Source organism: Sarcophilus harrisii, chromosome 4, assembly GCF_902635505.1.
Source record: "Sarcophilus harrisii chromosome 4, mSarHar1.11, whole genome shotgun sequence".
Taxonomy (NCBI): Eukaryota; Metazoa; Chordata; class Mammalia; order Dasyuromorphia; family Dasyuridae; genus Sarcophilus; species Sarcophilus harrisii.
This window is the reverse complement of record NC_045429.1, coordinates 260925277-260942465: the sequence shown is the minus strand read 5'-3', so window position 1 is coordinate 260942465 and position 17189 is coordinate 260925277. Positions and strand designations below refer to the sequence as shown.

Genomic DNA, 17189 nt, shown 5'->3' with positions numbered 1-17189 from the left:
AAGATATAGATAACTGAGGAGATTTCTCACTGTTGTGATATATTTTTTCATATGGCTAATAAGGCAATTGAAATGACATTCTGTCACAGTGGTAGAATTTAGGGAGTTAGTGATTTTCTGTGGTGCTGCCACTAGGAGGAGATACATTTGAAGAAAGAAAGAGAGAGAAAGAGAAAGAGAAAAAGAGAGAAAGAGAAAAAGAAAGAGAGAGAAAGAAAAAAAAAGAAAGAAAGAAAGAAAGAAAGAAAGAAAGAAAGAAAGAAAGAAAGAAAGAAAGAAAGAAAGAAAGAAAGAAAGAAAGAAAGAAAGAAAGAAAGAAAGAAAGAAAGGAGGGGGGTTGGAACGGCAAAGAAAGGAGAAGAAAGAAAAACACAGGTTTTTAAATGGATAACAGTCTGCAACCTTGAATATGCTTCATATTTGATAAAATTATCTCTGTATTACTAATAATCAACTATGCTTAATATGTGATAAGTGTGTTAGGAAATGTTCAGTGGACCACATTTGTTATTGGGGAAAAAAAGATTAAGTTTAAACTTGCTGTCCTGAAGTCAGTTTCAATATTTGTTTACTAGTTCAGTTACTTACGTGTATTCCTGGCCAAATCCCAACCCAGGTGGTCAAAGGCTCTTGAAAAGTATGAGAATAGTTTAAAAGATGTGATGATATTTAATCTGGAGAAGACGGGAAAAGGTATGGAAGGAGAAGAGAGGAGGCAGTGAGAATGATTGCAATATTCAAATATTTGATGGATTTTATATGGAATATCAGTTAACTTATTCAGTTTGTCTTAAGATAGAACCAGGAACAGTGGCTGAAAGTTGTATAAAGACAAATTGATTTTTGACATAGAAGGAAAAATCCAAAAGTAAATTAAGTTGCTTTAGGATATGGCACATTTCCCTTTATTGGAGACCTTCAAATGAACGACGGATGATTGTGACTTTCTGGACATCAACTTCATTGATAAAATTAAGGGGAGGAAGTGGCTCAATATCTAAGGCATTATTCCTTTTTAAATCTATAATCCTATCCTGTAGATTTTGAACATATGCCCCCTTCTCTCTTCTGCTCCTGTCACCATGCAGGTATATAGATGTAGCCAGCCCCTCAAGACTAGATGATTTTAAAAGCTTGCTGGTTGATTTGTTTGCCACAAATCTCTTTCCACTATAATCCATCCTATATTGAGTTATCAAAACAATCTTCTGAAAACCCAGGTCTGACCATATCACCCCTCTCTAATCAATAAACACTAGTAGTTCCCTATAACCTACAGGCTCAAATATAAAATCCTTTGTTTGGCTTTGAAAGTGCTTTATAAACTTCGTACTGAATCTCCACTTCTCCAATCTTCTTATACTTTATACCCCACTCCTCCATATTCCACCTGATTCATTAACACTTGACTCATTGCTATTATTCACACAAGACACTATTTCTTGACTATGGACATTTTTATTAGCTGTCTCCCATACCTAGAATTTTCTCCCTCTTCATCTTCACTTCTTGGCTTCCTTTCAATTCTAGTTAAAATTCCAACTTCTACATGAAATCTTTTTCTTTGTCCCCTTAATCTTAGTGCTCCTCCTCTGTGATTGTCTACAATTTATCTTGAATATATTTGGCATGTATATATTTGTCTACATTGTGACTCTTTCATTAGTCTGTGAACTCCTTGTAAGAAAAGACTGTCTTATTTTCTTAATATTCCTAATGCTTAGCATAGTCCCTGAAATCTCAATAGGTACTTACTAATTGTGTGTTGATTCATCAGAGAATTAAAGTAGGGATTATCACCTAATAAGAAGGGGAGGAAAAAGTTATGTAAAGTTTTTCAACATGTTGGAAATCAGTGAGAGCTTTAGAAATCATTTTGTACATTTTCCTCTTCTTTACTTCATTGATTTTACGTAAGCAGAAATGTTTAATGGTATGTCATCAAAATTGTTCATTTAATGTTCTGCAGCCTTTCTATCTCTAATTTGATCATGTACTTTTACGCTGCATGTAGCATTGAAAAGCATTGAATTTTTTCTTTGCTCCCTTAATTTGTTTGTTAAGTGACTCTTAAGTCAGAAATCCATTTGTACATTATTTTAACATATACTGTGAAATGCTGATTGATGCCTAGTTTCAAACAGCTTATTTTCCAGATTTCCAAGAAGTTCTTGTCAGATAGTGATTTTTTTTTTATCCTGCTAGTTTGGCTCTTTGGATTTATCAAACACTAGACTACTTGGTTCATTTCTTTCTGTGCACTGTGCACATAATATATTTTGATGAATTTCTTTATTTCTAACCAGGATTAAATCATTTACTGCTTTGTAGTATTACTTAAGCAACTCCCTCCTTTTGGAGAGGAAATTGATTTTCCCACAGAGAAAGCTGGTGGGAATTCAATCATACTCTAACACCTGTTAATGTTCCTTTCATTACCTTATATTGGAATCAAAAGCAGACATGTCCACTTGTCATTAATCAGAAATATTCTTCTTCTATTTTTAAGCTTTGAAATCTTTAGAATTCTACTTTGACAGGAACATTTACTTCACTCTTGAGAAACCAGGTCCTGTTCAAGTGCTACTTCTTTCCTGGATATTATCCTGATCCTCTCAATTATGAGTTCTCCAACCTTCACTCTAATGGTACTTTATATTTACTTTGTGAGGAGAGGAAGTAGCAAATAGATGCCAAATTCAGGAAAACCTGCATTCATATCCAACCTCTGCAGGCTGCATAAACAATTCAATTAATTGAATCACTCAATGTCTTAGGCAATTCTCCAAGAGAATTGCCATTGTATATTGGTGGAGGGATTTTCCTTACCAGGAGTACCACTTTCCTTTTTTCTCTCTCTTTTCTTTTCTCACACTCTTTTTCTATCTCCATATATTTGAATATTAATTTCTACTGGAACATTTCTTCTATACCAATCAACTATTAACTACATATTGCTCTCTAATATTTTAAATGTTAGTGACTTCCAGGATTATGTGACCAGACAGAGATTGTATATGGCCACATGAACAGCAAGCAGTATCTAATTGGAAGACAGGGCAGATTTTCATCAACCCTTTACAAATGAAAGAAAAAAAGTAGTAAGAAATTGTACTATTCCTCTTGGCTCTGCCAGCAGTTATGTATTTTCCCAGGACTCACAAAAAACCCTAATAATATATTTCCCCCTGATTAGTTCTTCCTCCTCTTCTCCCTCTTGTTTCTAGCTCCTTTTATGATTTTAAATGTTGTTTTCTATTCTTAGAATAAAAGTTCTTTAAAGATAGGAATGGACTTTGGTTTTGGTTGTATTTATCTTCCCCATAATTGGAAGAATGCTTGGGCTTTATATTGACTTATAAGGTTTGCAAAAAGCTTTTTAAAATATTATCTCATTTTCCCATAGTAAGAAAATTTTCATTTTTTTCTATCAATCAATGATCTCTCTCTCTCTCTCTCTCTCTCTCTCTCTCTCTCTCTCTCTCTCTCTCCCTCCCTCCCTCCAGCTACACCCAGGGAAAGAACTCTGGGAGATGACTATGAACCACTACATAGAATTCCCAATCCCTCTATTTTGTCCACCTGCATTTTTTATTTCTTTGACAGGCCAATTGTACACTATTTCAAAGTCCGACTCTTTTTATACAGCAAAATAACTGTTTGGACATGTATACATATATTGTATTTAACTTATACCTTAACATATTTAACATGTATTGGTCAACCTGCCATCTGGGGGAAGGGGTGGGGAAGGAGGGAAAAAGTTGGAACAAAAGGATTTGCAACTGTCAATGCTGTATATATACATATATATATATATATATATATACATATATATGTATATATATATATATATATCTTGTAAATAAAAAGCTATATATGTATATCTTGTAAATAAAGATATATATATATATATATATATATATATATATATATATATAAAAGGGCTGCCATAAACACTTTTGCACATGATGTGGGTCCCTTTCCCTCCTTCATAATATCAATAGAAATGCCGCTGGGTCAAAGGGTTTACACAGTTTGATAACTTTTTGAGCATAGTTCCAAATTGCTCTCCAGAATGGTTGGATCTGTTCCCAGTTCTACCAACAGTGTATTAGTGCTCCAGTTTTCACACATCCCCTCCAACATTCATCATTATCTTTTCCTGTCATCTTAACCAATCTGAGAGGTGGGTAATGTTATCTCAGAGTTGTCTTAATTTGCATTCCTCTGATCAATAGTGATTTAGAGCACCTTTTCATATGACTAGAAATAGTTTCAATTTCTTCATCTGTGAATTGTCTGTTCATCCTTTGATCATTTATCAATTGGAGAATGGCTTAAAATCTTATAAATTATATTGTATATTTTAGAAATGAGGCCTTTATCTGAACCTTTGAATGTAAAAATGTTTTCAAGTTTATTGCTTCTGTTCTAATCTTGTCTGCATTAGTTTTGTTTGTATGAAAACTTTTTTAGCTTAATACAATCAAAATTATCTATATTGTGATTAATAATGATCTCTAGTTTTTGGGGGGTTTTTGTTTGTTTGTTTGTTTGGTCACAAATTCCTTCTACCTCCACAGATCTGAAAGGTAAACTATCATATGTTCTTTTAATTTGTTCATAATAACATTCTTTATGTCTAGATCATAAACCCATTTGGACCTTATCCTGGTATATGATGTACATGTGTAGGTCAATGCCTAGTTTCTGTCATACTAGTTTCCATTTTCCCAGCAGTTTTTGTCAAATAGTAAGTTCTTATCCCAACATATAGGGTCTTTGGGTTTGTCAAACACTAGATTACTATAGTCATTGACTATTTTGTTCCATGAATCTAGCTTATTCCACTGATCAACTAGTCTGTTTCTTAGCCAATACCAAATGGTTTTGATGACCACAGCTTTAAAATATAGTTTTAGATCTGGTACGGCTAAGTCACCTTCATTTGTTTTTTTTTTTTTTTTTTTTGGGGGGGGGTTGCTTGTTTGTTTGTTTATTTTCATTAATTCCCTTGAAATTCTTGACATTTTGTTCTTCCAGATGAATTTTATTGTTATTTTTTCTAGGTCAGTAAAATAGTTTCTTAGGAGATTGATTGGTATAGTACTAAATAAATAGATTAGTTTAGGTAGTATTGTCATTTTTATTATATTTGCTCAACTTTCCAAGAGCACTTGATATTTTTCCAATTGGTTACATCTGACTTTATTTGCGTGAAAAGTATTTTGTGTTTTGCTCATATAGTTCCTGGTTTTCCCTTGGCAGAAAGATCCCCAAATATTTTATACTATCATCGGATATTTTAAATGGAATTTCTCTTTGTATCTTTTTTCTGTTGGATTTTGTTAGGGATGTATAAAATACATGATGATTTATGTGGATTTATTGTAAAAATGACAGCATTTCTCCTTTAAGTGACCTTCTATGTACTCATACAGCAAAATCCCTTCTTCAGTGTTCTTACCTTCCATGTCACCTAGTATGCACCCCTGAATAACTAATGTGAAATGAAGATTATTTTTGTTTGTTTTCAGCAAAGTACAATTGTAAAAAAAAACTACAATATTAGGATCAGTCTTTTATATGTTCTCTGCTTCACGAAATTGTGTGTCATCTTTGTGCTTGGGCAATGCTAATCTTTTCTATATCATTTCTATTTAGTAAAGTGCTGCCAAAACAAGCACTGTCATATGTTCTCTGAATAGAGTATTTCTGTAATACTCTAATTAGTTGTAGGCACAAAACTGTAGGAAACACAAGATAAATCAATGCATATGCAGAAGAGAATAACCATTTTCAATTTCCCCTGAATTTTCAAGATACTGCTTTCTCAAAGTTCTTTGCTTACCATTTCCTCATGCCTAACATTATATCTCTTTTCTCTGTTTCTTGTTACTAACTATTCTCTTTGCCTGGTATGAACTTTCTCCACATCAGAAAATATCTTTCTTCTTTAACATTTGGTTGAGGTACCATCTTCTGCATCAAACCTTTCTTAATGCTTCTATTAGTGCTCTCATTCTTAAATATCTTATATTTATCTACCTCGCATAAATTTGTATTTATTAACTTCAAAATTATGCTCTATATGCATTATATATATATATATATGTACATGTACATGTAACCTATATATCCCACCATTAGAATATAAACTATGAGTAGGTATTATTTCATTTTTTGTACTTCATCTCCAGTTCCAGTATGATTCTTGGTGCATATAAAGTGCTTAACCCATTATTGTTGCTTGATCAAATAACTTAGCTGAAAAAGCCTTCAAAATTTCTATTGCAAGTTCAAGATCTAAATCCTGTTCCCTAAACATCCTGAGCTTCTCATATTGTCTCTACTCATTCTATTCTGCATCTTATATATTTGGCATCCTAGAACAAAATCACAGTTGGCTCAGTCTAGTAGCATTAATTGCTAAAATGTTTAGTCACTACTGATAATGTAGTAAATTAATATTTTTATTCTTTTGTTGATTCAATTTTTCTTGGTTCCACAGAAGCCCATCTTTCAACACCAATATTCTTCCAATGATTCTGAATGGTTGTTAATTAAGATCTCCATAATCTTAAAGTAATTGAAATTGCAAGTAACCCCAAACTACAATTTAATGATGTATTCTAAGAATCAGCATTTCAAAGCTTATCACTATATACAATTTGTGCATGAAAAAATGACGAAAGAAATAATTATATATAGGCTTAATTGGGAAAATGTTAACCATATATTAAGAAAGATAGATTACATAAGGACTACTCTAATGTTGCACTAGTACCAATGAAAGAATTATAACTATTTTTAAAATAACCTCTACTTTTATGTGGTTGGTAGATCTTTAGAAGAGTATTAATGGGGGCAAAAATTCTTAATAATGTTTACCTAGTAGAAGAAGTGCCCTATTAAAGCCCCAGTGATATATTCAAAAATTTAATAATCACAGTTGTTATCTATGCACAAGAAATAGAAAACCAAACATCTCTTTTTCTTTATTTAAATAAGTGTCAAATATATGAAAAGGATTTTTCTTTTGCAATTTTGCACATATTTATACAGGAAACTTCAGAACATAAGTACCTCAAGATAATAAGGAATGTAAGGATCTTAAAATGGATTGGAAGGAAGAAAGTTGTAGAACATTCATGGGAAGTTTTCAAAAGTTAATTGAAAGGATTCAGATGAATAGATATAACTCAAATGAACTCTTCACAGATATTAAATAATGATACTGAATCTCTGAGTCTTGCTACTGCTAGAGCCAGAAAGTTTTTCCCTTAATGCTTTCAGTTCTAATTCATATGTAAACTAGCAGTAATGATGGCATAGTAAAAATAATATGAGATTTGTAGAAAGAGATTTTTGAGTCTGAACCCTTAGAATCCCGGTTCTATCCCCTATATGAATTTGGCCAAGTCATTTTATTTTGCGAGGTCTCAGTTTCCTCATTTTCTAAATGAAAGAATTGGACAAAGTGATCTCAAAATTTCTTTTTCATTATTATCTTATGATCATTTATCTAATGTATTAAATTAATTTTGTGTACTTCTTTCACTACTATGTGAACGCACTTGATTCCCCAAAGGAGTTTAGATTCTATTGACAAAGAACAACATATAGATGGAATATTTAATTTCTAGAGTACAGCATTAGCACATATTAGGTGTAAGGGTTAGTATGGAGTCTTGTAGGATGAAAAACTTGAGCAGAGTTCTGAGATTCTTTATGAAGGTGGGGTATATATTTTGCAAGTGAAGCATCCTGAGTACCAGGGAACAGCCTCTGCAAATGGATAGAGATGGAGAGTGGAATGTCAAATAGCAAACATAAAACAAGCCATCTTCACTAGAAACATTGAAGTGGAGAAACTGTGTAAATAGCCTGAAAAGATGGATTGGAGCTAGATTGGGTTGTGAAGCCTTTCAAAAAGCAAACAGAGATAAGAGGGAGTTGCTGAAGCTTCTTGAGAAGAAGATTAATATGGTGTAACTTGTGCTAAATGAATGGTAGTTTGACAACTAGATTGGAGGATAGAATGGATCTCTAGGAGACTTGAAGCAGAGAGACAAATTAGAAAACTATTAGAACAGTCCAGGGGAGAGGTAACAAAACTCTGATCTAAGATGACACCCATGTGAAAAGTATTGTAATGTTAGAAATGACAAGATTAGAATCTTGATAATTATGGACATTTTATACCCAATAGTCCATTTCTGGGTGCCCCGTAGAGTTGGAAGAGATATCAGAGGCCATATACTCTATCCTTAACCCCTTTATTTTACAGTTGGAGAAAAAAATTGAGAGACAAGTGACTTATCCAGAATCATACAGGTAATATGCAAAAAAAGATAAGACTTGAAATCAGGTCCTATAACTCCAGAACTAATGTATTTTTCACTAGTGTATAATGATTCTCCAAATCCCAAAATTTGTTTTATCTGGCTTCTAATTTTAATACAAGCTGTACCATTCATGAATTCCTTTGGCAACCATCGAAGTAAGATGAACAAGATGAGTTGGGTTCAAACTATAACTTTTCTGCATATTTTTGTGCAATCAGGGCAAATCAGTTCTTCTCTTTGGGTCTCTATTTTGAGATCTATAAAATGAAGAGATTCGACTAGTTAATTCTTTTAAATTCTATGGTCCAAAGTTGGTGACATGACTTTTGGAAAGAGTCATCCACTTACTCTATCAGTCAGAAACAAAACAGTTTGGAGTACAAACTTCTGAATTCTAAGCATCTCTTGGAACAAAGAGGAAAGTAAGCTCATCATTACTTTTGTAATGCATTAACTGTTTTACTTCGTTCTGTGCTGTACATAACCTAGAGACAGACCAAATTCCTGCCCTCAAGGACCTTGTACTCTTTCTTAAAATTCGGAAGATACATTTGCATTTTAATGATGCAATAATTCTGTGATGCCTTGGGAATTATATTGTTTAAATGGGTGCAACAGCTTCATTTTATTATAATGTACATTCAATGACAATCTGGATTGGTATTTACACAACATTTGCCAGTGGGAAATGGCTATTAACATTGATGTATGTGTACAAAAATACCATACTCACACAGAGACCATGTTTCCTTAAAGCAAACACATGAATGACACTTTATTATTTAGACAGTACCTTTTGTCTCAACTTTTGGGATTATATAAGTTTTAGTGTTCAGAATTGAAAAAATGTGGTAGAATATAGAGAGGTGATCCTTGCATACAAATACACAAAAGCAGGAATTCAAGTTTTGTCTAATGGCTCACCTCACATTTGAAAAGCAAGCTAACCTAATGTTTTATGCTTTGACAATAAATAAGATACTTTCTCTGGAAATGTCCCTATGACAAGACCTCTGATTTCAATGATATAGAGAATTCCCTGTATCTTCTCTTAAATTTATAGGTTTAGAGAGTTAGCCATATCATATACAGATTTTCTTTGAAAGTCATATAACTAATATATGCCAGAGAGAGGCTTGGACAAATATCTTTCCAAATTTGAGGCCAGCCCTCTCACCACTGTATCTTAGCTGCCTTTTTTTATAGGGCAGAAACAATTTACATAGTAATAACCCAATCTTTTGCCCACGGGATTTTTTTTTCATATACATATAGTCACATAAACACACAAACCTCCAAATACACATATAACATTAATTCATGAATCATAATGATATTGCATTAAATAGTTACAGAATAATATATGAAATACAACTTCATTTATAATGCTGGAGAAACTGAGGCACGATAGAGATTAGAGAGTATTTAATAATTTATTAAATGGGAGATTTACTGGGACTAAATGGATCCATGGTTCGGTCCCAAGGCTCAATGAGACTATCATCTCCAAGAATCCAGCAAACAATGAGAGTTCTCAATGACATCTACATGTGACTCAGATACAGGGGGTAGACTGAAGCAGGGGCAGAGTTAGGGTGGTGATAGCAGAACAGAACTATGACAATCTGGTTCTGAGAGGGTGAAGGCAGGCATCTCCCCGGAGATGGGGAGAAGCATCTTGATAAGTCAATATCTGACATTCCGGTAGCTTGGGATGGGGCGAGGCATTATGATATTCTAAAACATAAGATCTTTTATCCTTATCAAATATTCTGATAAAGAGGGAAGGGAGGTTTTGTAGGACTAAGCTTTGGGCTGAAGCAGAGAAACTGAGTCTGGACTGGGTCAGGATAATTATGGAAACTGAGTCAGGACAACAAAAGAGAACTGTGGCCTAGCAATTTAATGTTTACAGCAACTCTTCAAGGATCAAGTTCAGTGTCCTTTCAGTAAAGGAGTAGGCTAGAGTTAAGAGAGAATGTTTGACTTTCACAGTCATTCACTTAGTAGTTGATAAAGTTAAGATTTGAAACCTGGACTTCTAATTCCAAATACAATGCCTTGACACTCAATCTATTACCCTTGTACATTTCATGACAGATCCAGGGGTCCCAAAAGTCTTAGTGCAAATTTATTTTACAAAAGTAAAGAAGTATAGTAAAGTGGTACTAAGACTTCTGGGACACCGTGTATAAGAATGGGCAGAAATTATAATTTCTGATGTATTAGGAAATCCTGAGTGAAGAAATCTCATCTCTCCCCAAAAGCAAGGTTGTACCTTCTCTGAAACTTACAATCACTCAGAACTTAAATGACTTGCCCTGGGTAACACAGCCAGTATATATCAAAAGCAGAACTTAAGCCCAAATCTTCCTGGCTCTAAAGTCAGCTCTCTGAACTGAGGGAATTGAGTGTGGTTCACAATATAGCATTTTCACTCTTTTTTGTTGTTGTTTACTTGCAATTTATTTGTTTTTCTTTTTTGTGTGTGTGTGGCACCATAATTGTATAAAAATTTATACATGTATTGGATTTAATATATATTTCTACCATATTTAACTTATATTGGATTACTTGCCATTTAGGAGAGGGCATAAGGAGAAGGGAACGGAATTGGAACACAGGATTTTGCAAAGGTTAATGTTGAAGAATTTTTTGTTGTTTTGAAAAATAAAAAGCTTTAATAAAAAAAGAAAAAAGTCAGCTGTCTTCTTCATGGCTGCCTCCATTTCTGTCTGTCTTTCTGCCTCTCTGGCTCCCTATCTCTGTTGTCTCTCTTTTTTATCGCTGTCTTGGTCTCTCTCTCTTTGTCTCTGTCTGTCTTGGTCTCTATCCCTGTCTCTGTGTTGTGTCACTTTCTCTGTCTCTCTCTTTGTCTCTGTGTCTTTCTCATACATACACATATACATATATTTTTTCTACAGAGAAAAATATAATCATAGACATTATATATACCTATACAAAACACAATTTTAAATGACTATTGTAGATGAACATGCTGTCAATAAAAACAAAGACAAATTGAATGAAATAAAACAATAGTAGTCATTCCCCCTCCCACCCTCATGGGAAGTAGCACTCATACCTGATTTTCTGCCTATGGGGTTTAACTCAGGTTAGAGATAATGGCAGCACCAGGGCAGCTCCTGCTTATTTTGAAGGGTTACCTCCACAGACAAATCCTCCAGCCCCCCTGACACCACCTTCCATTTCAATGGAGTTCTTTTTGTTTGTTGTTTCTCTGCTTGTCTTTCTTATTCTTGTGAGCTTTGATGTCTCTAATCCTACTGATCCAAGCAGGTGACCAAACTTTCATCCATAATCTGTAGCATTCAAATTAAAGGAATGGTTTATAGATTCTGGGATTTTCTGTGCACCTCGGGTAAATCCTTTTCAGGCCCCTTATGAATGGATAAACCCATGAGCAGAGTGTGAAGTTAAATTGATCCCAATCAATGTGCCACATAAAGTCAGATTGTATCCACTTCAAGTCAACAAACAAATGAAACTGTTTTTCTTTCTCTTTCTTTTTCTCTTTCTCGTTCTTTCTTTCTTTCTTTCTTTTTCTTCTTTCTTTCCCTCTTTTTCTCTTCCCTTCTTCCTATTTTTCCTTCATTTCTTTCTTTTTCTTCATCAATATTGCCTTTCTCTTTTTATTTCTTCCCTTGCTTTTCTTTTAACCACTTTTTCCCTCTGTTTTATGTTTTCCTTCCTTCCTTCCTTCCTCCTATCCTTCCTTCCTTCCTTCCTTCCTTCCTTCTTTTCTCTTTTCCTCTTTTTCCCCTATAGATTGAAAAGCTGTTTTGGCCATAAAATATGATAGAGAATTAATTTATTAGTAAAGAAGCATTTATTAAACTTTATCCATGTTCCAGACTCTGTGCTAAAATGCTAGGGATACAAAGCAAAACAAAAAACATAGTTATTGTACCTAAGGATCTCACTTTCTAATGGGTATTCAATATGAATCAATGACAAAATTAAGGAAGCATTTATTAAATTCTTAGTATGTGCACAGTAGTATGTAAATAACTATAATAAAGGTAAATGAAAGGTCGTATCACAAGGGAAAGCACTAGCACAAGAATTGACTAGGAAATAAATGTATTCTGTAGCATATGGGATTGGAGCTGTGTCTTCAAGGAACTCTCGGAAACCGAGGAGTTGAGAGCATAGAGACTATCTTCCTTCATTAAGTATGATGCTACATTACTTTTCCACAAAATCCATTTTCATATCTTTCCTTTCAATTGAACACTTCTGAAACACACATGCCCAGGTTTGTGTTACACTAAGAACAAATATGATCATTTTCACAGCAAACTTGTATACATCTTTAAAGAAAACAGATAGGATAGAAATAAGTGCTCTTCCTCCCAGTCACATTAAACAAAAAGGTTAAGCCCCTACTGACAGGAAAGATGTATTTGCAAGTGATTAGTTATATTTCTATCATACTGCTTGCCTGTGTTCTTCGTTTGATGTTTAAACAAAGCTCGTGAACATGCTGGGTTGTATTCTCTGATGTTGATTTATAGGTAGAACTGAATTCTAAACACTAAGCCGGTAGGTAGGCTTTAATAAAAGGCACAGACTTTCTTCCTGCTGGTTAGTGTGTGAGGAAGCTATATTGTTTTAGGGCCTCAATCTGTCAAGCACAGGTGTATAATAGGGGAGTCCTTCAGGCACAAAGACCTCAGCTATCCACAGAGGGCTAGCTGCATTTTACTATATCCCAGCTTGTATTCAAACATCTATAATAAGAGATTGTGTGTGTAGGGGTAGATTTGATTTTAAAATATTTTCTTTAATGATGATATAGACACATGATTTGGACTAGATAGAACCACAAGGTGCTACAAAAAGGTATTTTAAGACTAGAAAGTTCTCTGAAAAGTGTTAGAAAGAATATTGGCAAATGAGATTTAGATTAGCACAGCATAATGTACATCAGAAAGAATAGTTTAATAAGTCCTCATCCATGCTGATTTTTGTTTAAATGGTTGACATATCTCAATGAATCACTGGGCAGAACTCTAGGCATCATTGTGGGTTATTCAATAAAGATGTCTGACCAGAGTACAAAACTAGTTGAAGATAATGCAACAGAGATGTTGGACTAAATTAAGAGAGGCATCCACATCTGGCAAAACCCAGGGAAGCATATATCGCTATTATCATCATGTAAGTAGGATAAATGCCCTTCCTTAACATTTAACTGTGGGTACATTAACTGACATAAAATGAATCAAGCTGTATATTCTTGATGTCCAGTAAAAAGATTAAAAAATATAGCAAAGAATCAATATTTTGCCATTTAAGAGTTTATCTGGTATTTTCGCTTTTTGTCTAAATTATTGGCACTTAAATGGACTGTTCAAGTGCATTTTTTGTCTCAACATTTTGTAAAATAGAAATAATAGTACCTCCCTTGCCAAGATTGTAAAGATCACACAAGAAAATATACCAAAAGCACAGTGATAACCTTAAGCACTCTTATCAATGGCAGTTGTTATTTTTGTATCCCCTAATATTCTAAATTCCATAGAAGCAGTCACAAACTTTGAGTTTTATTATTTCCTCCAAATTTAAATTTAGTTGAATATATTATATGTGTGTGTATATATATATATATATTCATGTATATGTATACATATATTATATCTTTACATATATATCATATCCATGTATTATTAGTATGTATATTCACACTTATAGTAACATATTTATTAATGACCTGTTATCCTCTCATTTCATCTCCATTCCCCATCCTCATCATGTCAATAGGCTACAGAACATATATTATCTTCCTGTTGCCAATATATTGATAATTCCCACAGAAATAGTTTCCCTTGAAAATGAAAATCAAAATAGAATATAAATGAGTAGCTTAAATTTCTTTTATTCTTGCCTATTGGTTCTTGCTACCCCCCCCCCCCAAACTGTTTGATTTTTAGCCTTCAGAATGAAAGTACAAGAATTTTTTTTAGTTAGTAGCTTATCTATGAAGGGAAGACTTTCCTGTCAACAAAACAAGGTCTCATTTTATTTCTATTTTTAAGGTTTTATGAATTGGACTACAAATCTCTGTTTTTCTAACAACTCAAATGTTGGTAGTAATTTATTCTTTTTTTGGTTTTTTACTATTTTAAGAGCAGAATGCTGGGAAAACTTCATTTCTAAACTAATGAACTTACTAATCAATAAACATTTATTAATCATTTGCTATCTGCTAAGGATCATGTTAGAGAAGACAATATAAATAACATAAAATTTCAGGTACATATGAGATCTATTCAAGGCATGTGGAAATGGCTTTATACCAGGCTAATAAATTTAGTAAAAAATAGTAAAGTTCTAGTAAATATGAGGCAGGAAGAAGGTGATATTTGGCCTGAAACTTGAAAAAAAGTCAGGAATTCTGAAGAGGCAAAACTAAGGATGGAAAACTTTCCAGGGATGGGGGACAACTGTATAAACGCAGTATCATCATGTAAATGAGGGTGATAAAGTAGTCTAGTAGGGTTGTAGAGAGTGTAGTAGTGTATAGAGTACAGAAATGCATAAAAAGACAGGAAGGATAGGGAGTGACTAAATTTTAAAGATCTCTAAAAATGGCGATGAAGCACTGAATAATTGATCCTGAAGGTAATAGGGGACTACGGAAATTCATTGAGTGTATATTAGTGGGCTTAGTGAAAATGACATAGTAAAATCTATACTTTAAGGAGGTAACATTCCTGACTGTGCAATGGATGGATGGATGGAAGTGCAAAGATATTTCAGGTGGATTAGTTAGATGATTATTTCAATGATCCAGATAAGAAATGTGAAGACCTAACCTAGATAGGTGGTTCAATCAGTAGAGTCTTACATCACAAATGTTGTGGAAATAGAAAAGACAAAATTTCACAAAGATTGGTTTCATGGAGTTTCAGGCTCTATGTACAGCATTTAGGATAACAACAACAACAATAAAAAGAGTAGAGGATTACATGCATCTGTCTTGGTTTCTCTTTCCAGTCCTTTTAGATCCATCTCCCCACAGAGGATATTGAAACTGTCCCAATTTGTCTTTAAACTTAAAAGTCAGAATGTATTTACATAGGCCTGAATTTTCATTATCTCATTAATGCACAATATCTCATATATGAGCATTTATATAAGGTATGTTAATATAAAGTGGTCTTGAATAATAAAGCTATTTAAAATTCATTAATATACAAGTAGATGTTACTTTATATATGTATGCTGTTTGATGTAAACATTTCCATCTGCAATTTAACTTTGCTATACATAGATATTGTACTTCGAGTTACATCACCCACAAAACACATGGCTAAATTAATAGTGATTAATGTAGCCATACTACCTAGGATATGAGCCAATATTTTGCATACTTAATATGCTGAATTATAATTTTCTAGACAATACATGTATAACATAATTTCATAGGGCAAAAAAACTAATTATTATTGTTCAATCTTTTTTTTTTTTTTTTTTTTTGCAGAGATACTGGACTAGAATAGTTTGCAGTTTCCTTCTTCAGCTTATTGTACAGGTGAAGAAACTGAATCAAATAGGATTAAGTGATTGTCCAGGGCCACACAGCAAGTAAATGACTGAGGTCACATTTGGATTCAGGAATGTCTTTTTGATCCCGGGCCCAGACCTCTATCTACTGTACCACCTACCTGCCCCAACCAAAGTTACTTAACTAGACCATAATAGATTTAATCTTCTCATTCCTAAGCCAATATACTGACAGATTCATAAGAAAGTTTTGAGTGAATGAAATATAGAAATATTTCAGTATACACATACACAAATATATACATACACACACAATAATATCATATATATATATATATATATATATATATATATATATATATATACAGAGAGAGAGAGAGAGAGAGAGAGCAATTGCAATGTAAATTAAACCTCTACCTTCATAAAAATACTTCTAGGCAGAAACCAATTGCCATTTGTGTAGGAGGGATAATTAAAAATTCATATCTGTCCTGATGATCCCTAGGTTTATATACATATCCTTAGTTTCCTAAACTGCATTCCCATATCACTAATTGCCTACTGGACTCTAGAACTGGTTCTTAGATATTTTTCTAGCTCAAAATGTCCAAAACTAAATGCATTACTCACCCTCCCAAAAAAACATCCCTCTTCTAAATCTCTCTGTATCTCTAACTCTGGAGTATACCACATCCTCCAAATCATTGAAGTTCACAATCTTCATCTCACTCTCATTTCAGCTTCACTCTCTATATAGAGTTAAGTACCAAATATTATCATTTCTATTTCTACCATATCTCTTAACATGTGTATCTTCTTCCCTCATTTAGCCTCTACTTTAATTCAGGCCTTCATCATTTCTCATTTGGACTCTTGTGGTAGCATTGTAATTGTTCTATGCCTCAAATCTCTTCCCACTTTAATTAATCTAGGGATTCTGAAAGGAAATGATAAGAAGAGACAAAATTCTGTATGTGTGGTTCATTCTGTACAAAGGCTCAGTAAAGGTTTAAAAGAGGAAGGTATAGAACCACTCCAGGAGGGCTAGAATGGAGGGTACATGGATTGAGGAAATTGAGAGGTAAGAGGATTGGAAGGGTAGGATGGGGATGAGGTTATGGAGAGCTTTAATCACCAAGCAAAGTAAGTTCTAATTAAGCCTAGAAGTGATGGAGAATCACTAAAGTTTTAGTAGGGAGATGACATAGTCAAATCTAGGTTTTAGGAAAATCACTTTCATAATTTTGTGCAAATGATTTTTTTTGGTTGAATTCTATATTTTGAAAGCTTTTCTTTCTTTTGAAA

The 17189-nt window shown here is 33.5% G+C and overlaps 1 non-coding gene across 1 annotated transcript; it reads right to left on the bottom strand.

Annotated features, from left to right (window-relative positions):
• Positions 1–5585: 5585 nt before the first annotated feature.
• On the bottom strand, positions 5586–5688 carry LOC111720632. The gene has a single exon (XR_002770241.1). It is a non-coding gene; the product is annotated as a U6 spliceosomal RNA (small nuclear RNA).
• Between the last annotated feature and the right edge of the window lie 11501 nt (positions 5689–17189).